Source organism: Oncorhynchus masou, chromosome 22, assembly GCF_036934945.1.
Source record: "Oncorhynchus masou masou isolate Uvic2021 chromosome 22, UVic_Omas_1.1, whole genome shotgun sequence".
In the NCBI taxonomy this organism is placed as follows: domain Eukaryota; kingdom Metazoa; phylum Chordata; class Actinopteri; order Salmoniformes; family Salmonidae; genus Oncorhynchus; species Oncorhynchus masou.
The window spans coordinates 5950277-5974424 of record NC_088233.1 but is presented as its reverse complement, the minus strand read 5'-3'; the positions used below and the strand labels follow the sequence as shown (position 1 = coordinate 5974424).

The 24148-nt window shown below is 43.1% G+C and overlaps 1 pseudogene; it reads right to left on the bottom strand.

Moving 5' to 3' along the window:
• Positions 1-4080: 4080 nt before the first annotated feature.
• Positions 4081-24148, bottom strand: part of LOC135508923 (disintegrin and metalloproteinase domain-containing protein 10-like) — a 35426-nt pseudogene continuing 15358 nt past the window's right edge.

Sequence of the window (24148 nt, the reverse complement as noted above, 5' to 3'; positions counted from 1 at the left end):
AGGCGTTTGGAAATTGCTTCCAAGGATGAACCAGACTTGTGGAGGTCTACAATTTATTTTCTGAGGTTTATTTAGATTTGGCAGATTTATTTAAATTTTCCCATGATGTCAAGCAAAGACGCACTGAGTTTGAAGGTAGGCCTTGAAATACATCCACAGGTAGACCTCCAATTGACTCAAATGATGTCAATTAGCCTATCAGAAGCTTCTAAAGAGATGACATCATTTTCTGGAATTTTCCAAGCTGTTTAAAGGCACAGTCAACTTAGTGTATGTAAACTTCTGACCCACTGGAATTGTGATACAGTTAATTATAAGTGAAATAATCTGTCTGTAAACAATTGTTGGAAAAATTACTTGCGTCATGCACAAAGTTGATGTCCTAACAGACTTACCAAAACTATAGTTTGTTAACAATACATTTGTGGAGTGGTTGAAAAACGAGTTTTAATGACTCCAACCTGAGTGTATGTACACTTCCGACTTCAACTATACATAGTGCACTAGTTTGGACCAGGGAAAAATAGGGAATAGGGTGCTATTTTGGATGGACCCTATGCCAAGCTTAGCTTAGCCTGCCGCCAGTGACGTGACAGAATCAGCTTTTAACTAGTGGTTCTTTGTTCTATTCATTCTACTGCATCAAAACGTGTATATATATATATAAAAAATTAACTGGGACAAAACAAAAAAAGTATGTAAAAACTAAGTGAACTTCCCTTTCCTTTCTATCACGTTGCGACCACAACAAGTTGTCTCGTCACGGTCGCGACCACAACAAGTTGTCCCGTTGCGACCACAACAAGTTATTAGCAAAAAATACCAGATGACGAGACGAGGGAGCTCTTGAACGTCACAAAAGGTCAAAGGTGAGAAGTAGTGAGATATGGTGGTGACCTTATGTTCTACCTCTGGAACCTATAGAATCAAAACACTATGAGAAGTCCATCCATAGGATTCCATGATCGCAGCAAAAAGGAGAACTTGATTGCTGAAATGCTGTTAAAATTCCCAACTTCAGTGTCCAGTCCACAGAACTTACCCATACACCCTTCCAGATAGCTTCATTTGTGTTACTGTCCTGAGAGTACAGTACTAACCAAAAACAGTAAAGAATCAATATGTACATTTACAGTAGAAGAAATAGTTGTTTTTTTCACTCATGTTATGTTACACTGGAAATCTTTACAGACAGACAGTCAGAGACAGTCAGTCAGAGACAGTCAGTCAGAGACAGTCAGTCAGAGACAGTCAGTCAGACTGTCTCTGAGAGTCTGCATGGAGAAACAAAGAGAAGAGCCTTGTGTCTTTTTGCTGTTGAGTTTGAAACGTTGTGTCGTAATCACAAGTCCAGCAAATCTCTTTAATTTCTGGCTAAAATGGCTGACAAAACATTTCAACCAACCAGGAGCCTTGGAACATATGTGTGTTCTCACTCAGGAGGAGGGACTTTGCAAATGGAAAGAAAAAAAAACACACAACTAAAGCTACATGTGATGGAACCACTCCTCCTCTATTCAAATAAATGAAAAAATAAAAAATAAATGCAATGGCTGATGGTCACTTTCCACTCCACACTGCAATGGCTGATGGTCACTTCCACTCCACACTGCAACGGCTGATGGTCACTTCCACTCCACACTGCAATGGCTGATGGTCACTTCCACTCCACACTGCAATGGCTGATGGTCACTTCCACTCCACAATGCAATGGCTGATGGTCACTTTCCACTCCACACTGCAATGGCTGATGGTCACTTCCACTCCACACTGCAATGGCTGATGGTCACTTCCACTCCACACTGCAATGGCTGATGGTCACTTCCACTCCACACTGCAATGGCTCCTTCCACTCCACACTTCCACTCCACACTGCAATGGCTGATGGTCACTTCCACTCCACACTGCAATGGCTGATGGTCACTTCCACTCCACACTGCAATGGCTGATGGTCACTTTCCACTCCACACTGCAATGGCTGATGGTCACTTCCACTCCACACTGCAATGGCTGATGGTCACTTCCACTCCACACTGCAATGGCTGATGGTCACTTTCCACTCCACACTGCAATGGCTGATGGTCACTTCCACTCCACACTGCAATGGCTGATGGTCACTTCCACTCCACACTGCAATGGCTGATGGTCACTTCCACTCCACACTGCAATGGCTGATGGTCACTTCCACTCCACACTGCAATGGCTGATGGTCACTTCCACTCCACACTGCAATGGCTGATGGTCACTTCCACTCCACACTGCAATGGCTGATGGTCACTTCCACTCCACACTGCAATGGCTGATGGTCACTTCCACTCCACACTGCAATGGCTGATGGTCACTTCCACTCCACACTGCAATGGCTGATGGTCACTTCCACTCCACACTGCAATGGCTGATGGTCACTTCCACTCCACACTGCAATGGCTGATGGTCACTTCCACTCCACACTGCAATGGCGGCTGATGGTCACTTCCACTCCACACTGCAATGGCTGATGGTCACTTCCACTCCACTCCACAACGGCTGATGGTCACTTCCACTCCACAACGGCTGATGGTCACTTCCACTCCACACTGCAATGGCTGATGGTCACTTCCACTCCACACGGCTGATGGTCACTTCCACTCCACACTGGCTGATGGTCACTTCCACTCCACAATGGCTGATGGTCTGATGGCTGATGGTCACTTCCACTCCACACTGCAATGGCTGATGGTCACTTCCACTCCACTCCACAATGGTCACTTCCACTCCACAATGGCTGATGGTCACTTCCACTCCACATGGTCACTTCCACTCCACACTGCAATGGCTGATGGTCACTTCCACTCCACACTGCAATGGCTGATGGTCACTTCCACTCCACTCCACAACGGCTGATGGTCACTTCCACTCCACTCCACAATGGCTGATGGTCACTTCCACTCCACTCCACAACGGCTGATGGTCACTTCCACTCCACTCCACAATGGCTGATGGTCACTTCCACTCCACTCCACAACGGCTGATGGTCACTTCCACTCCACAACGGCTGATGGTCACTTCCACTCCACACTGCAATGGCTGATGGTCACTTCCACTCCACACTGCAATGGCTGATGGTCACTTCCACTCCACACTGCAATGGCTGATGGTCACTTCCACTCCACAATGCAATGGCTGATGGTCACTTCCACTCCACACTGCAATGGCTGATGGTCACTTCCACTCCACACTGCAACGGCTGATGGTCACTTCCACTCCACACTGCAATGGCTGATGGTCACTTCCACTCCACACTGCAATGGCTGATGGTCACTTCCACTCCACACTGCAATGGCTGATGCTTCCACTCCACACTGCAATGGTGATGGTCACTTCCACTCCTCCACAATGGCTGATGGTCAATGGCTGATGGTCACTTCCACTCCACAATGGCTGATGGTCACTTCCACTCCACACTGCAATGGCTGATGGTCACTTCCACTCCACAGAATGAAATGTCGGATCTCACTCCAAAAGGTGGAGCCCCAGAAAACAGCTGGATGAAGACTGAAGAGGTCAGCTGTGCTGCAGCTCTAGTAGTGGTCGTTGGAGGGGGTCTTTATTTAAAGAGGTCAGCTGTGCTGCAGCTCTAGTAGTGGTCGTTGGAGGAGGTCTTTATTTAAAGAGGTCAGCTGTGCTGCAGCTCCAGTGGTGGTCGTTGGAGGGGTCTTTATTTAAAGAGGTCAGCTGTGCTGCAGCTCCAGTGGTGGTCGTTGGAGGGGTCTTTATTTAAAGAGGTCAGCTGTGCTGCAGCTCTAGTAGTGGTGGGAGGAGGTCTTTATTTAAAAAGGAGCTGTGCTGCAGCACCAGTCTGTATTTGGAAAGAGGTCAGCTGTGCTGCAGCTCTAGTAGTGGTCATTGGAGGAGTTTAAAGAGGTCAGCTGTGCTGCAGCTCCAGTGGTGGTCGTTGGAGGGGGTCTTTATTTAAAGAGGTCAGCTGTGCTGCAGCTCTAGTAGTGGTCATTGGAGGAGGTCTTTATTTAAAGAGTTCAGCTGTGCTGCAGCTCGTGGTGGTCGTTGGAGGAGGTCTGTCAGCTTTGCAGCTCCAAGGGTCAGCTGTGCTGCAGCTCTAGTAGTGGTCGTTGGAGGAGGTCTTTATTTAAAGAGGTCAGCTGTGCTGCAGCTCGTAGTGGTTGTTGGAGGACGTTTTTATTTAAAGAGGTTAGCTGTGCTGCAGCTCTAGTAGTGGTCGTTGGAGGTCTTTGAGCTTTCTCAACTCCGTCCTGTCTGTTTGTAGATGGAGGGTCTGACGTATGGGGATGGTATACAACCAGTTTAGGCTGTTCTTTGGGTGGAGTGAAGCACGTGTTTTATCCCACTGTTAGGTGTAAACCGGTGTGATTTGAATCCGGGTCTCCCACGTGGCAACACAACGCCTTAACCATTAGATAAACAGGACTAAAAAGTGTGTAAAAACTAAAGTGTTGTTCCCTTTGCTTTCCCTCAATTCCATCTATCCTAAATCATAAAACATCTAAGAATATCCTCTAGGTTTAAATGGTGAAGATGTGGGATTTCCACCCTGGAGACATGGGTTCAAATACCAACAAATGGGTTCAAATCTCAATCCCAGCAGTGACGTAAATAGGCACAAGGAGGAGCCAAGGCAAGGCAAGGAGCAGGCGATGGAGGGAGCAGTGTTCCCCACCCCAAACCCCAGTGTCTCAGCGTCTCATCTGGCCCATCTGGTAGTTTTCTCTAGGCTGACCCTGGCTGCGGTGGTGCCTCTGGGGCTGGGGCTGGGGCTGGCGTGAGGGCTGCTGCCGCTGGCCCCCAGAGACAGGGTGGTGCTGGCCGTGACTGACAACTCCATGGTGCGACTGGGACTGGTGCACCTGGGCCTCCCTGGCCTGCTGCTGGGCTCTCCTCCTCTTCAACGTGCCTGGGGTAAGAGGGAGAGAGAGGTTAGTCTAGCACAGTGGTCAACAACCAGTCGATCGCGATTGACTGGTTGATCACCAAACATTTCTGTAAAAACCCAAGGATAAAGCCTTGCATTCAAATGTTTTATACTATTTCCGCACTATTGACGGTAAGTGCACTTGATTCAACAGCCCTAGCACTAGGAAGGCAAAGGGATCCCATTTTATGTGTGTCTGAATGTAGAACTGTGCCTTCCTGGCAGGCCCAGAGAGCAAGTCAAGTACACCTATAGGCCTACCGCTGGGCAATCAGATATCTCAGATCAGCTTGTCTGCACAGTTTCCTGAATCCAGACACTGTAAAAAAGTACACACGGCAAAAGTTGATACTGTGAGATTAAAACGTTTCAGACCATAACTAGAGAGAGACTCAATGAATAAAGCAAAGAGCTGTTGTTTTTATGAGTAAATTCATGTTTAAGTTGCTATTTAGCACTGTCAACATCTTGTTAAAACACTTTTATAAGCCATAAAATGAACATTTTCCCTACTTCCACTCAAGCTACAACTAGCACTGCAGCAGCATGAGTATATCAACGTGTTTCGATAAGCTTTGTTGTCGATAAGCTTGTGTTGTTGTACTGAACTAAAATATAAATGCAACATGTAAAAAGTGTTGGTCCCACGTTTCATGAGCAGAAATAGAAGATCCCCAAAATGTTTCATACGCACAAAAAGCTTATTTCTCTCAAATTTTGTGTGCAAATTTGTTTACATCCCTGTTAGTGAGCATTTCTCCTTTGCCAAGATAATCCATCCACCTGACAGGTGTGGCATATCAAGAAGCTGATTAAACAGCATGATAATTACACAGGTGCACCTTGTGCTGGGGGAAATAAAATGGCACTCTAAAATGTGCAGTTTTGTCACAACACAATGCCACAGATGTCTCAAAGTTTTGAAAATAGTGTGCAATTGGCATGCTGACTGCAGGATTGTCCCCCAGAGCTGTTGCTAGAGAATGTAATGTTCATTTCTCTACCATAAGCCACCTCCAATGTTCTTTTAGAGAATTTGGCAGTACGTCCAACCGATCTCACAACCGCAGACCACATGTTACCACGCCAGCCCAGGACCTCCACATCCAGCTTCTTCACCTGTAGGATCATCTGAGACCAGCCACCCAGACAGCTGATGAATGTGTGGATTTGCACAACTGAAGAATTTCTGCACAAACTGTCAGAAACCGTCTCAGGGACGCTAATCTGCATGCTCGTTGTCCTCACCCGGGTCTTGACCCTACGGTCGTTTGGTGTCGTAACAGACTTCAGTGGGCAAATGCTCACCTTCGATGGCCACCGGTATGCTGGAGAAGTGTGCCTGGTTTTGACTGGTGTTCTGATCCACACTCCTTTTTGTTAAGGTATCTGTGACCAACAGATGCATATCTGTATTCCCAGTCATGTGAAATCCATAGATTAGGACCTAATGAATTTATGTCAATTTACTGATTTCGTTCTATGAACTGTAACTCAGTAAAATCAATTAAATTGTTGCATTTATATTTTTGTTCAGTGAATTATTGGCGTCTTCCGGCTTGTCTTTTTTAATACAGAGGAATATTTCACTCTCTCTGGTCATAGGAGTAACAAAATGAATTGCTGCATGCAGGGAGATTTGCGCCATCAGCTGGAAGACTTTGTACCCTTTTCACAGAGCGGCGGGACGGTGAGTCAAGTGAGAAGCAGCCAGGTGCTCTATGTTTCCTCCGACGGCTGGCTTCCGGGTTGGATGCGCGATGTGTTAAGAAGCAGTGCGGCTTGGTTGGGTTGTCGGAGGACGCATGGCTTTCAGATGCCATCAGTCCAGTAAACATGTTTTTAAATAAATTACGTTATCACTTAGCTGTGCCTCACAAGTAATATAACAAACGATCTATTACCAGTGTGATCATATACCTTGCAGGTCTAAGAAGAAACAAACAACCAACACTGACAGGGCAATTCAAGCACAGACAATATGCAGTAATAATGTATTGGGCCTATAAGCCTACTGCACAATCCTAATTTCTACAGAACTGTTTTTAAGTAGGTCAACGTTTTGTTTTATTTTTAAAGTCAGGGTTAAAACTAGGGATGCATGATATATCGGTATCGGACGATATTATTAGCTAAAAATGACAACATCGGTATCAGCCCGATGTCTAGTTTAATGCCTCGATTTGTAAAACCGACATCAAAGCTGACGTGCATAGCTGTATAACGAAGGCGTAAATGACGCCACGTAAAATGTAGCGCGATAAGAGCAACACATCATTCCTAACCTCGCCCACAATGTCTGCTGTGTGGATCGAGCAGCCAACAAGTCTATCAGTCATTTGAAAGAGTAGCAAAAATTTCAGCGAGGCAACTCAAAGGCGAAATCCATTAAAGCCAAGATGATGGAATTCATTGCCCTTTACAATCAACCGTTCTCTGTCGTGGGTGATGTTGTCTTTCACCGACTGGTCGAACACCGGTACACATTTTTCCGATGTTAACCTACCGGAGTTACACAGTAATAGCGTCACTGCTATTAGCTTCACGACATTCATACTACGGAACGCCATTTGGGTCTTTGCGTGTCAAAAAAGATACAGTAGCACTGTCAAAGATGTACAAAGAAGTCTGCAAACAAGCAAACACCGTCCACGAACGATGTGTTTACAATACCGTGTTGGTAATAAAGCACCATTTGTTCAACAGCAACTTCTGGGCTAGCTAGCTTTATCTTGGTGCCTAGTTAGCTTTAGCTTGGTGCCTAGCTAGCTTTAGCTTGGCCTAGCACTAATACAACCAGCCTGAAAACAATGACCAGTAGAACCTGCAGTCATTTTCATTATTCTAATGATTTTCAGGAACCTTGTGAGTCAGTATTAGCTAGGTTGCCACGTGTTGTTTGCCTATTTAGATTTTACTTTAGTTCATGAAAAGAAGTAGCTAGTCAGCAACTTAACCCCGTTGCCTAAAGCTAACATTATAGCAGGGTACAAGTCTGTCGTTCTGCCCCCTAAACAGGCAGTTAACCCACTGTTCCTAGGCCATCATTGAAAATAGGAATTTGTTCTTAATTAACTGACTTGTCTAGTTAAATAAAGGTTAAAAAAAATAATAAAAATAAAAACCGGACTGAGTTATGTGTTGTGAAGCTAGCCACAATAGTGGAATTGTAGTTTGCCTTCAAAATAAAAGTCATTGACAGTAATGCAAATTACATAAATAGTAGAATTATGCCATACTTTTACTTGGAAGGCTAACCGCAAAGTCCACTATTGTGGCGAATCCTTATTGTGGCTAGCTTTACATAGATGGGTCCGACCACCATCAATCAAATAAGAACCGCCTTATAAATTAGGGTTATTTTAGATGAAGACACCGAGCTATATAGTTAGTTAGCTGACTATAGCTACTGAAACAGATGTTGTGTTATTTGACACGCAAAGTCCCAAACGGTGTTCCATAGAAATCCTGGTTGACAATGAAACGACTGAACAAATGAACAATGAAACAGCACAGCAAGTAAGTGAAAGAAAAAAGGTTTTGATGATGTTTTACTGGTCATGGGGACATAAATGCCAACAAAATAACTTTTGAGTCGGTGTGGTGTGACCTTTATAAAACTAGGCAAGAAAGAACAAATTCTTATTTACAACGGTGGACCAATTGTGCGCCGCACCATGGGACTCCCAATCACGGCCGGATGTGATACAGCCTGGATTCGAACCAGGGACTGTAAGTGACGCGTCTTGCACTGAGATGCAGTCCCTTAACACACACACACACACACACGGACTCAGTGGTCTAACTATTCAACTGTACTAGAATGCTTAAAAGACCGCTAAAATTGTAAATACCGGTTATCGTATCGTTTTTGTGGGGGGCAAGGAGAATATCAGATATCGGCCAAAAATGTCATATCGGTGCATCACTAGATAAAACTAAATCTGAGCGGTAGATCTGGGCTTTTGACTCGGAAAGTAATCTTGACTCGGAAAAAGGTCGGTGACCGCTGGTTTAGCTGAACATTCCCGTCTTTTCACAGGCATTTCTCTTTTAACCTTCATTTCACCAGGTAGATCCATAGAGGTTAAAACTCCTCTATTTCAAGGGCGACCTGGCCATTTCTGACAACACTCATACTGTTGTAGTTCTCTGCTCCTGACCGGTTCACAAATACATTTTTCACAACCCATTAATTTGAAGACTTGCAGCATGGGGTGTGGAGACTCACCTGGTAGTGGTTTGGGGTTGCTAGAGGGGGTGCTGAGACTCACCTGGTAGTGGTTTGGGGTTGCTAGGGGGAGTGCCGAGACTCACCTGGTAGTGATTTGGGGTTGCTAGAGGGGGTGTGGAGACTCACCTGGTAGTGGTTTGGGTGGGGGCAGTTTGGGGTTGCTGGAGGGAGTGTGGACACTACAGATCTTAATGAAGCCAGCCATCAGCATGATCAGAGCGATGCCCATCAATAGCACTGCCCACCAGTGAGCCTGAAACCAGAAGAAAAACACAAAGAAATGGAGATAAATTTTTCATAAACACACAATTTCTAACAATCTGTCCACTAGAGTCCACAACGAAAATACAATTGTTTTTGAGTTATCCTCCATGGTATTCTCTATGCATGCGTCTGACTGGTCGGTTGGACGTACTGCCAAATTCTCTAAAACGACATTGAAGGCGGCTTATGGTAGAGAAATTAACATTAAATTCTCTGGCAACAGCTCTGATGGACATTCCTGCAGTCAAAATGCCAATTGCACGCTCCCTCAAAATTTGAGACATATGAGGCATTGTGTTGTGACAAAACTGCACATTTTAGAGTGCCCTTTTATTTTGTGCACCTGTGTAATGATCATGCTGTTTAATCAGCTTCTTGATATGCCACACCTGTCAGGTGGATGGATTATCTTGGCAAAGGAGAAAGGCTCACTAACAGGGATGTAAACAAATTTGTGCACAAAATTTGAGAGAAATAAGCTTTTTTGCATGTAGGAAACATTTCAGGGAACTTCTATTTCTGCTCATGAAACATGGGACCAACACTTTTTACATGTTGCATTTATATATTTTAGTTCATTACAACAACACAAGCTTATCGACAACAAAGCTTATCGAAACGCGTTGCTATACTCATGCTGCTGCAGTGCTAGTTGTAGCTTGAGTGGAAGTAGGGAAATGTGCATTTTATGGCTTACAGTGCCTTGCGAAAGTATTCGGCCCCCTTGAACTTTGCGACCTTTTGCCACATTTCAGTCTTCAAACAAAGATATAAAACTGTATTTTTTTGTGAAGAATCAACAACAAGTGGGACACAATCATGAAGTGGAACGACATTTATTGGATATTTCAAACTTTTTTAACAAATCAAAAACTGAAAAATTGGGCATGCAAATTATTCAGCCCCTTTACTTTCAGTGCAGCAAACTCTCTCCAGAAGTTCCGTGAGGATCTCTGAATGATCCAATGTTGACCTAAATGACTAATGATGATAAATACAATCCACCTGTGTGTAATCAAGTCTCCGTGTAAATGCACCTGCACTGTGATAGTCTCAGAGGTCCGTTAAAAGCGCAGAGAGCATCATGAAGAACAAGGAACACACCAGGCAGGTCAGAGATACTGTTGTGAAGAAGTTTAAAGCCGGTTTGGATACAAAAAGATTTCCCAAGCTTTAAACATCCCAAGGAGCACTGTGCAAGCGATAATATTGAAATGGAAGGAGTATCAGACCACTGCAAATCTACCAAGACCTGGCCGTCCCTCTAAACTTTCAGCTCATACAAGGAGAAGACTGATCAGAGATGCAGCCAAGAGGCCCATGATCACTCTGGATGAACTGCAGAGATCTACAGTTGAGGTGGGAGACTCTGTCCATAGGACAACAATCAGTCGTACATTGCACAAATCTGGCCTTTATGGAAGAGTGGCAAGAAGAAAGCCATTTCTTAAAGATATCCATAAAAAGTGTTGTTTAAAGTTTGCCACAAGCCACCTGGAAGACACACCAAACATGTGGAAGAAGGTGCTCTGGTCAGATGAAACCAAAATTGAACGTTATGTTTGGCGTAAAAGCAACACAGCTCATCACAATGAACACACCATACCCACTGTCAAACATGGTGGTGGCAGCATCATGGTTTGGGCCTGCTTTTCTTCAGCAGGGACAGGGAAGATGGTTAAAATTGATGGGAAGATGGATGGAGCCAAATACAGGACCATTCTGGAGGAAAACCTGATGGAGTCTGCAAAAGACCTGAGACTGGGACGGAGATTTGTCTTCCAACAAGACAATGATCCAAAACATAAAGCAAAATCTACAATGGAATGGTTCAAAAATAAACATATCCAGGTGTTAGAATGGCCAAGTCAAAGTCCAGACCTGAATCCAATCGAGAATCTGTGGAAAGAACTGAAAACTGCTGTTCACAAATGCTCTCCATCCAACCTCACTGAGCTCGAGCTGTTTTGCAAGGAGGAATGGGAAAAATGTTCAGTCTCTCGATGTGCAAAACTGATAGAGACATACCCCAAGCGACTTACAGCTGTAATCGCAGCAAAATGTGGCGCTACAAAGTATTAACTTAAGGGGGCTGAATAATTTTGCACGCCCAATGATGTTTCAGTTTTTGATTTGTTAAAAAAGTTTGAAATATCCAATAAATGTCGTTCCACTTCATGATTGTGTCCCACTTGTTGTTGATTCTTCACAAAAAATACAGTTTTATATCTTTATGATTGAAGCCTGAAATGTGGCAAAAGGTCGCAAAGTTCAAGGGGGCCGAATACTTTTGCAAGGCACTATATAAAAGTGTTGAACAAGGTGTTGACAGTAGGCAGAATTCTACCTTCAGACACGTGAACTAGTTCAAAACACTTTGCCTTCCTATCCTTTTCTTTATGCGTCTGAATGATTTTTTTTTCAAATCAGTGAAATACATAGTAAATCAGAATTATATTCATGGGAATATAGTGACCTTTTCTGGTCATCTGACAGAATCAGTCAGTAAGCTACGTACCACTATCCACTCAGTCAGTCAGTCAGTAAGCTACGTACCACTATCCACTCAGTCAGTCAGTAAGCTACGTACCACTATCCACTCAGTCAGTAAACTATGTACCACTATCCACTCAGTCAGTCAGTAAGCTACGTACCACTATCCACTCAGTCAGTCAGTCAGTAAGCTACGTATCACTATCCACTCAGTCAGTCAGTCAGTAAGCTACGTACCACTATCCACTCAGTCAGTCAGTAAGCTACGTACCACTATCCACTCAGTCAGTCAGTAAGCTACGTACCACTATCCACTCAGTCAGTCAGTAAGCTACGTACCACTATCCACTCAGTCAGTAAGCTACGTACCACTATCCACTCAGTCAGTCAGTCAGTAAGCTACGTACCACTATCCACTCAGTCAGTCAGTCAGTAAGCTACGTACCACTATCCACTCAGTCAGTCAGTCAGTAATCCACTACAGTACCACTATCCACTCAGTCAGTCAGTCAGTAAGCTACGTACCACTATCCACTCAGTCAGTCAGTCAGTAAGCTACGTACCACTATCCACTCAGTCAGTCAGTCAGTAAGCTACGTACCACTATCCACTCAGTCAGTCAGTCAGTAAGCTACGTACCACTATCCACTCAGTCAGTCAGTCAGTAAGCTCAGTAAGCGTACCACTATCCACTCAGTCAGTCAGTCAGTAAGCTACGTACCACTATCCACTCAGTCAGTAAGCTACGTACCACTATCCACTCAGTCAGTCAGTCAGTAAGCTAGCCACTATCCACTCAGTAAGCCACTATCCACTCAGTCAGTCAGTCAGTAAGCTACGTACCACTATCCACTCAGTCAGTCAGTAAGCTACGTACCACTATCCACTCGGTCAGTCAGTAAGCTACGTACCACTATCCACTCAGTCAGTCAGTCAGTAAGCTACGTACCACTATCCACCACTATCCACTCAGTCACTCAGTCAGTAAAGCTACGTACCACTATCCAGTAAGCTCAGTCAGTCAGTCAGTAAGCTACGTACCACTATCCACTCAGTCAGTCAGTCAGTAAGCTACGTACCACTATCCACTCAGTCAGTCAGTCAGTAAGCTACGTACCACTATCCACTCAGTCAGTCAGTAAGCTACGTACCACTATCCACTCAGTCAGTCAGTCAGTAAGCTACGTACCACTATCCACTCACTCAGTCAGTCAGTCAGTAAGCTACGTACCACTATCCACTCGGTCAGTCAGTAAGCTACGTACCACTATCCACTCAGTCAGTCAGTCAGTAAGCTACGTACCACTATCCACTCAGTCACTCAGTCAGTAAGCTACGTACCACTATCCACTCACTCAGTCAGTCAGTCAGTAAGCTACGTACCACTATCCACTCAGTCAGTAAGCTACGTACCACTATCCACTCAGTCAGTCAGTCAGTAAGCTACGTACCACTATCCACTCAGTCAGTCAGTCAGTAAGCTACGTACCACTATCCACTCAGTCACTCAGTCAGTAAGCTACGTACCACTATCCACTCACTCAGTCAGTCAGTCAGTAGTCAGTAAGCTACTCAGTCAGTAAGCTCCACGTCAGTAAGCTACTATCCACTCAGTCAGTCAGTAAGCTACGTACCACTATCCACTCAGTCAGTCAGTCAGTAAGCTACGTACCACTATCCACTCAGTCACTCAGTCAGTAAGCTACGTACCACTATCCACTCAGTCAGTCAGTCAGTCAGTCAGTCAGTAAGCTACGTACCACTATCCACTCAGTCAGTCAGTCAGTAAGCTACGTACCACTATCCACTATCCACTCACTATCCACTCAGTCAGTAAGCTACGTACCACTATCCACTCAGTCAGTCAGTCAGTAAGCTACGTACCACTATCCACTCAGTCAGTCAGTCAGTAAGCTACGTACCACTATCCACTCAGTCAGTCAGTCAGTAAGCTACGTACCACTATCCACTCAGTCAGTCAGTAAGCTACGTACCACTATCCACTCAGTCAGTCAGTAAGCTACGTACCACTATCCACTCTGCAATGTTTTCACTAGAGCTCAGGGTTGAAGATGGCCTTCTTCAGTCTGGCCAGAGGGCCGTCCACTCGTCCACCAGCCGACACTTCATGAACACGTCCACAGTAGCCCTTGAAGTCGTTGCAGGGAGACCCCGCAGGCAGCGTGGTGACTTTCTTATTGAAGAACCGGGCCAGTTTCTCTGAGCCTGTACTGCTGCAGGTGTTGGGGTTCACTGCAAGACAAGACAAGACAATCAACTAATAATAACTTTTATAGCACTCGTCATTTATTTCACCTTTATTGAACTTTTATTTAACTCGGCAAGTCAGGTAAGAACAAATTCTTAATTACAATGACGGCCTACTGAGGAACAGTGGGATAACTGCCTTGTTCAGGGGGCAGAACGACAGATTTTTACCTTGTCAGCTCGGGGGAATCGATCCATCAACCTTTCAGTTGCTGATCCGACGCTCTAACTATTCATTACATAAATAATCTCAAAGCCCTTTAAAAACCTTGTCATACAATGTGGGTGTTATACAAGGTGGTAAAACTAAGGCTGAAAAATTCCAGAAAAGTTGCTTGGTTTTTCAGAAAACCTGGATTGGAGTATTCCCAGAATCACGAGGGAATGCTCCAACTGGGAATGCTGAAAAACGCAGCAACCCTTCGGGAATGTATCAAGAATTTTGCAACCCTGTTGAAAAGGACATGATTCTACTGAAATAAGCCCTAAAACATGTTAATGTTAACGTCAGGACATAATACTACTGAAATAAGCCCCTAAAACATATTAATGTTAACGTCAGGACATGATACTACTGAAATAAGCCCCTAAAACATGTTAATGTTGACGTCAGGTTATGATACTACTGAAATAAGCCCCTAAAACATATTAATGTTTTTTAACGTCAGGACATGATACTACTGAAATAAGCCCCTAAAACAGAATGGGGTAGAGTGACCTCCATCCATTTTTTACTTAAAGCTAGTTTCTTAGCTAGCTACTTGATGCTTAGGTGCTCCATCCATTTTTTACTTAAAGCACAGCTACACAGATGGGGTGCTCCATCACACACTTAGCACACTACATCACAAAGCACACACACATCCATGTTTTTAAACTTAAAGCACACACACACAACTCACTGACCTCATTGACCTATCAACTCACACATCACAAAGCACACCTCACACACACAAACACACAGGACTCACTCTTCTTTTTTTTTTTAACCACAGCAGACTAGATGGCACAGCTTTTAACGTCAGTCTCGTCCTTGCCCTCCACGCTGGCACAGGTACAGACCTCCAGACCATACTTCTCACAGATGGATCCAGAACACCCCTGGAGAAGGCGGCACATGGTAGGGACGGGGCAAACTCAAATTACTTTTATATTTAAAGGTGTATTTTATTTTGGAATTGTTGACATGTTGTAGCTAACACTTGATCTTTTTTTACTTAAAGCTAGTTTCGTGCAAAAACAGGCATTTGTAAGTGAATAAAATACAAAAAGGTTCCTGATGTTTGAGATGAAGTATAAAATATTACAGTCAAGCAGCATCAAGGAATCAATAATTAAAGCTAGAATCTTTAGGTGCTCCATCCATTTTTTAAAAACTTAAAGCTAGTTTCTTAGCTTAGCTAGCTACTAGATGCTTACTCCATCCATAGCTAGTTTCTTACCGAGTTACTAGATTCTTATGCTTAAAGCTTTTCTTAGCGAGCTAGTTGCTCCATCCATTTTTTTTAGTTTCTTACTTAAATGCTAGTTTCTTTTTTAGCTAGTTTCTTAGCTACTAGATGCTTAGTTGCTCCATCCATTTTTTAAAACTTAAAGCTAGTTTCTTCCAGCTAAAGCTACTAGATGTTAGATGCTTAGTGCTCCATCCATTTTTTACTTAAAGCTAGTTTCTTAGCTAGCTACTAGATGCTTAGTTGCTCCATCCATGTTTTTAAACTTAAAGCTAGTTTCTTAGCTAGCTACTAGATGTTAGTTGCTCCATCCATTTTTTACTTAAAGCTAGTTTCTTAGCTAGCTACTAGATGCTTAGTTGCTCCATCCATTTTTTTAAACTTAAAGCTAGTTTCTTAGCTAGCTACTAGATGCTTAGTTGCTCCATCCATTTTTTACTTAAAGCTAGTTTCTTAGCGAGCTACTAGATGCTTAGTTGCTCCATCCATGTTTTTAAACTTAAAGCTAGTTTCTTAGCTAGCTACTAGATGCTAGTTGCTCCATCCATAGATTTCTTAGCTAGCTACTAGATGTGCTCCATCCATTTTTTAAACTTAAAGCTAGTTTCTTAGCTAGCTACTAGATGCTTAGTTGCTCCATCCATGTTTTTAAACTTAAAGCTAGTTTCTTAGCTAGCTACTAGATTTCTTAGCTAGCTACTAGATGTGCTCCATCCATTTTTTTTACTTAAAGCTAGTTTCTTATTTTTTTACTTAAAGCTAGTTTCTTACTAGAGATGCTTAGTTGCTCCATCCATTTTTTTACTTAAATGCTAGTTTCTCCATTTTTTAAACTTAAAGCTACTAGATTCTTAGTTGCTCCATCCATGTTTTTAAACTTAAAGCTCCATCCATTGCTTTTTTTTTAAACTTAAAGCTAGTTTCTTAGCTAGCTACTAGATGTTAGTTGCTCCATCCATGTTTTTAAACTTAAAGCTAGTTTCTTAGCTAGCTACTAGATGCTACTAGATGCTTAGTTGCTCCATCCATTTTTTTTTTTTTCTTAAAGCTAGTTTCTTAAAGCTAGCTACTAGATAGATTAGTTGCTCCATCCATTTTTTTTAACTTAAAGCTAGTTTTCTTAGCTAGCTACTAGATGCTTAGTTGCTCCATCCATTTTTTTTTTACTTAAAGCTAGTTTCTTAGCTAGCTACTAGATGCTTAGTTGCTCCATCCATTGTTTGACTTATAAATTGATGATATCACACCCATTGATTGTTGAAGAATAGAAATTCCTCAACTGTCGTACCACATCAGAACCCAACATAGAAGTCGGTTTGACCCCAATGTTTGTAAACAATGCCAACGTAAACAAACACTGTAGAGCCTCATAACACGGTTCAACAATAATGGTTGTATCATGTATGGTCAGTCCTTGCGTCCAAAGCTCTGTCCATGAATTTGAGAGTGGTTACATTTATCCAGGCCGATCCGTCAGCTTTTTACCCAAACAGAGGCAGGGCGGCCGCTTTGTTATTGTTTCATCCATTTTTTACTTTTACTAGATGCTTAGTTGCTCCATCCATGTTTTTAAACTTAAAGCTAGTTTCTTAAGCTACTAGATGCTTAGGTGCTCCATCCATTTTTTACTTAAAGCTAGTTTCTTAGCGGATGCTTAGTTGCTCCATCCATGTTTTTAAACTTAAAGCTAGTTTCTAGCTAGCTACTAGATGCTTAGGTGCTCCATCCATTTTTTACTTAAAGCTAGTTTCACTACACTCGCATCTGCTTAACCATGTGTATGTGACCAATACAAGTTGATTTGAATTGGCACTCAGCCTTTATAATGTTTTCCTGTGAGGGAGGGAACTTCATATGTGGTGACTGATAAATTGGTACAGACAGATAGTAGGGTTGGGGTTCAGGAAGTACACGGAAATCCCAATTCTCTTCAAAGAGGAACATTTGGAATACTTTCTGAATTGACTGGAATTTAAATGGAATTTGACCACAACCTTGAAGGTGGCCAGGTATTTAACTACACACTACAGGAAGCCAGGTATCCACTCACCCCGTTGAGGCAGACTTGAGTCTCTCCGTGGCAGGCGGTGAAGTTGGCCTTGGGTTCAGAGGTGGGGCACTGGGCCGTACCCCCGTTACACATGCCTTGATGGGCACACTCAGACTCTTCACGACACTTCTCATTACGACCCTTATAGAAGCACTCAGGAGTACAGCACAGGCCCTGGCTAGGACTGGGAGAGGAGAGAGAGAGAGAGAGGGAAAAAAGGTTAAAATAACTAGATGGACAGAAATAAGCCTCTGTACACTTTAATCCATGGCAATTTTAGTAATTTAATTCCCTTGACATTTGCATGGTAACTAAGTGTGCAGGAGATTCTTTCCCTTAGTTTGTGTCACTTCCTGCACCACAGGTTAGAACAAAAAAACCTAGAACTGAATAGCATTGTACTGTATCGCAGCTTTAAATAAGGGCCACCTTATCTTACCTGCAGACCTTGTTGGGTTTTAGTTTACACTTCCTGTTGTCAGGCTGCCCGGCGTCATAGCAACACTGGTCTCTGCACTGATCGCTGTATCCACAGTCACACTCCTCCCCTGGCTCCACTAACCCATTACCACAGATGGGCTGGCCTGACTCTGCATGAGGAGGCAGATAGAACACACGCGTTAGGAAATTACATTTAAAATAACACATTTGATCTGTGACACAGTGTAGATTTCCAAACATTTATACTTTACCAAAATTCCAAGGCTTTCCAGGAATCCAGGTTGAAGGACTCTGGGAATCCTCCAACAGCGATTTCCTAAAAAATCTTGGAAGTTTCCAGAATTCTGCAACCCCTACACAGTACACTTCCAAACAAAGGGCTAATCTCAAACACCATAGACACCAGTTAAAAACATACCGACAAAGCAGCTTCCCCTCTTCTTCTCCAGGACCTGGCTGATGTTCCTGACACTACAGACGGAGAACTTGTTGTTGTTGAGTTTGTCTCCTGATGTGGCCCGGGCGTACATGATGTAGTTCCCCTTCTCCTTCTTATCCTGGGCCTTAGACTCCCCCGGGGTGCACTCCGACCCCGAGTCATGCTGTAAGGAGGATGGAGACAAGTTAGATTTTAGAATAGATTTAAACATAGTGCTACAAATGGCTACCATGTTTGTTGTAAATTAAATTGCAGATAGATAGAAAGAAGTGTACTCCCATGTGTACACAACGTTATTCCTTTGAATAAGCTGTCCCTGGTAGGGTTGGGTACTGATGGTTTCATAATTATCTCAATGACAGAACCATCAAGGTAGATTGGGATGAAATCGGAGTTCCTTGAGCTACATAAAAAGGGGTTCCCCAAGGTTCAATACTCGGCCCACTAGTGTTTACAATCTATATAAATAACATTGGTAATGCTGTAAATACAATGTTGTATTCCATTGCTCCATCGGCTGGCCAATACTTTTCAAATTTGAAATCTGATTTTCAAGGACTGCAGAGGTCACTATTGGAGCTAAAGTTAGTGGTCAATGCAAACAAAATGCATTTAAGTTCCTATAACCCAGATATTAATTAATTAATTTTATTATTACAATTTTTCTCCCCAATTGCGATCCAATTACAATCTTGTCTCATCGCTGCAACTCCCCAACGTGCTCGGGAGAGGTGAAGGTCGAGTCATGCGTCCTCCGAAACATGACCCGCCAAGCCGTGTTCCTTAACCCTGAAGCCGGCTGCATCAATGTGTCGGAGGAAACACCACTCAACTGATGGCCGAGTCAGCTTGCAGGTGCCCGGGCCCGCCACAAGGAGTCGCTAGAGCGCAATGAGCCAAGTAAAGCCCCTCCTGGAAAAACCCTTCTCTAACCCGGACGTCGCTGGGCCAATTGTGCGCAGCGCTATGGAACTCCCATTCACGGTCTGGGATCGAACCCCAGGCTGTAGTGATGCCTGGGGTTCCTGTAGCACTGCCTGTAGTGCCTTAGACCGCCGCGCCATTTGGGAGGCCTTAAAATAATTTATACCGACTAATGATAAATAAATGATAAATAACTGCAATTAAGCGCTTCCTATAGTCATCAATGAGCTTCCTGCACCTCTGTACTGGCAGTTTGGACCCACTCCTCTTGGTCAAACTGCTCCAGTTCTCCCAGATTTGACCGGTTCTCCCAACTGCTGTTTCCAGATCTCTCCACAAGTTTTCAATGGGATTTAAGATCTGGCCACTTCAGAACAGTCCAGCGTTTTGTCTTGAACCATTCCTGGGTGCTTTTTGAAGTGTGTTTGGGATCATTGTCCTGCTGGAAGACCCACGACCTTCGAAGGAGAACCAGGTTTCTGACATCGGGTCTGACATTGCGCTCCAAAATGCCTTGGTATTCTCCTGAGTTCATGATGCCCTGCACATGTTTAAGACACCCAGTGTCAGAGGTAGCAAAGCAACCCCAAAAGGTCACTGAAACTCCTCCATGTTTGACTGTAGGGAAGGTGTTTTTTTTTTAGTTGAAGGCTTCATTTTGTTTTCTGTAAACATAGACGGTGTGTGCTTTACCAAAAAGCTCTAATTTGGTCTCTTCTGTCCACAGGACATTCTCCCAGGAGGATTTTGGCATGTTCAGGTGTGTTTTGGCAAATTGCAGTCGGGCTTTCTTATGTCTCCCTCTCAACGGTGGGGTCCTACTTTGTCTCATATCCTATTACCCCCACCTTATTTTTTTTCACCTTTATTTAACTAGGCAAGTCAGTTAAGAACAAATTCTTATTTTCAATGACGGCCTAGGAAACAGTGGGTTAACTGCCTTGTTCAGGGGCAGAATGACAGATTTGTACCTTGTCAGCTCGGGGATTTGAACTCATCCAACCTGACAGAGCTTTAGAGGATCTGCAGAGAAGAATGGGAGAAACTCCCCAAATACTGGTGTGCCAAGCTTGTAGCGTCATACCCAAGAAGACTCGACGCTGTAATCGCTGCCTAAGGTGCTTCAACAAAGTACTGAGTAAAGGGTCTGAATACTTATGTATTCATGATTCTTATGATTTTTTTTTTTTTTGAAAAAATTTGCAAAAATAAACTTTTTTGCTTTGTCATTATTGGGGTAGTGTGTGTAGATTGATAAGGGGGAGAAAACTTAAATACATTTTAGAAGGCTGTAATGTAACTTTATCTATCATCATCAATTGAATTTAGACGTACACATGACCAAACCCGGGGTCTCAGGCTTGGATAACACTAACCTTCGGTCTCCAGAGTTAGGGAATGCTGAATTTAGATTTTATCTTGCACCCTTTATGTGGAACAACTCACAGAGCTCTCTGAAATGAGATGTTCTGGTCCCCCATTGGTCAGTTTAGTAATGATCGGGGACCTCTGATAAATCCATGCTGTATCACACCCGGCCGTGATTGGGAGTCCTATAGCGCGGCTCGCAATTGGCCCCAGCGTTGGCTGGTGTAGGCCGTCATTGTAAATAATAATTTGTTCTTAACTGACTTGCCTAGTTAAATAATTAAAAATATATGTTTTTCTATGTTGCATTTTATGCAGGACTCATCTGTAAAAGAGAGCCTAGTCTCATGTATGACTTCCCTGTCAAGATAAAAGTTTCAGAAATTGACCTCCAAGAAGAAAAAAAAGATCCACAGGCTCGTAACAGTTTACACAAAACACCAAAAACTACAACTCCCAGACATCACATTTCCTGTTGCATCTCTCCATCGAGTAACGACAGCAGATGAACAGAGACAACACACAGAAAGAAGAGCTCTATGGCTGTGTTTACACGGCACGCCAATTCTCATCTTTTATTCTCATATTTTCAAATATTGTCAAAAGACCAATTAGTGAGAAAAAAAGAAGAAGATTTGGGCTGCCTGTGTTCATACAGTCTATGAGATCTCCCATTATCAGCCTAGTTATCCCAAGTGGCGCAGCGGTCTAAGGCACTGCATCTCAGCGCTAGAAGCATCACTACAGACCCTGGTTCGATTCCAAGCTGTATCACAACCTGCCCAGCGTCGTCCGGGTTAGGTTTGGGCCTTGGGGTCATTGTAAAATAAGAATTCTTTGGACTTGCCGAGTTAAATAAATAATGAATCTAACTCACAGGCGAGCCAAAGTTGTGTCCTATTTCATGTGCGAAGGTGATGTGTGAGACTTTAGGAGGCACGTGAGAGGCGTAGTTCTGCACTGTGATGATGCCGGTATTCAGGGACTTCTTCTTCCCGTCAGAGTACAGCTTACTCTTCTCACAGATCCCTCCGGAACTTCCTGTGGACACACAGGCAAGTATTAGTGATGGGGTAGGATTTAATCATAATAATAACACATAATGATGAACCCAATTTGGAAATACAAAACTGGATAACAACAAGTTCATCAATTAAAAACTCAGCAAACGAAAGGGGGAAAAGTAGGAGAGATGATCAATAATTTAAAAAAAGACAGGAAATGGGGTTAATTTCATAAGACAGAAAGACTGACTGCTTCCATGACAACGGAAGCAGTCAGATACTGTCATTCCAGCGTGTAATATCTGCCGTTGATCTACAGGGTGTAAATAGTGAAGTCTTCTGGACCTGCAGGAGCTCCGACCCAGGCCAGGCCCAGAACACCATCATCAAAGTCCCTGTCAGTGAAGACGTAGGCCAGACAGTAGTCGTCGTGGTTCTGCTCAGAGTTCAGCTCCAGGAACTTCTCAACGCCGATGTTAGCGAAGCGGAATGGGTTGGACCGGTCGCGCTCATCTGTAGTGGTGTTGATCTGGAGCAGGGAGTGGTCAAATGTTGTGTTGAAATGAGGACGTGGAAACAGGAAGTGATGTCATGACAGACAACAGGAAGTGATGGTGATGACTTTCTGAACTAACAACAAGTTTAAAGAGAAGAAGAGGCCCGAGGGACAACGGAGACTTTGAATCGCTAAAACAGAATATACTTTGTGACAACTGTTTTTGTAAAAAACAAAAGGTGTTTAGAAATATAATTTAATTTGATTGATGCCAGGTCAAAACAACTAGGCAGGGAGGGACTCACACGTATCCTCTTGACCATAAAGCTGATGTTGCGGATGCCCATGAAGTCTGTTCCCTGGTAGATGGCATCTATAGCCTTGACGTGACTAGAAATCTGAGACACACAACATACATCAGTATTCACATCAGTATTATGGAATAGAACTGCAACGTCTGAAAGCATCGATGTTTTCCCATAATCCACTTGGTGTTATTGAGGACTAGTGTGTATGTGTATATGTATGTGTGTGTATGTATGTATGTATGTATGTATGTATGTATGTATGTGTGTATGTATGTATGTATGTATGTATGTATGTATGTATGTATGTATGTATGTATGTATGTGTATATGTATATGTGTGTGTATGTATGTATGTATGTATGTATGTATGTATATGTATGTGTATATGTATGTATGTGTATATGTGTGTATGTATGTATGTATGTGTATATGTATGTATGTGTATATGTATGTGTATATGTATGTATGTGTATATGTATGTGTGTGTATATGTATGTGTGTGTATATGTATGTGTATGTATGTATGTATATGTATGTGTATATGTATGTATGTGTATATGTATATGTATGTATGTGTATATGTATATGTATGTATGTGTATATGTATATGTATGTATGTGTATGTGTATGTGTATATGTATGTGTGTGTATATGTATGTGTATATATGTGTATATGTATGTGTGTGTGTGTGTGTGTGTGTGTGTGTGTGTGTGTGTGTGTGTGTGTGTGTGTGTGTGTGTGTGTGTGTGTGTATGTATGTATGTATGTATGTATGTGTGTGTGCGTGTCATCCAGTACACCTGTGCGATAACAGCTTCCCTGGTCTTGTAGTACTTGAAGAAGAGGTGGTCTGTCTGGATGAAGAGCTGACAGGTGTTCTTCTCTATCTGAGCCATCCTCCTCTTCCTCAGCAACACCGGGCCACTGGACGCCTCCTCAGAATGGAGCCCCTGGGAGGAGGAGGAGGAGGATGAAGAGGAGGAGAATGAGGAAGGAGATGTAAAGGATTTAAATATTGTTATTGTAGACTGTATTGTACCAACATTTAACACATGGGGATAATAAACCCACTATCTTATATAGCATTATAGTGTTATAAACCCCTTACAGCTGAATCTCAGGTGAGATGTTGAGGCAAGAAGTTGATGCAATATGCAGTATGTTAGTATTACTTCAATTAAAAAATACTTACATGGAGTATCATCACATCGAGCTTTAGAGCTCAATAGAGCTTTGAGTTAATTAGATAAATACTGCATTTGTTTCCCTTCCAGCTTACTGCTCCTTACTTTGAGAACCAATACCGTATAAATGTGTAGGGCTAAACAATTCCAGTAACTTTCCCAAAACTAACCAGCTTTTCCAGAAAATCCTGGTTTGAACGATACCAAATTTCCTTGCATATTCCCCTTCTGATTCAAGGGAATCTGCCAACTGGGAATTCTGGGAAAACCTAGGGATTTTTTTGAGGAAAGTTACC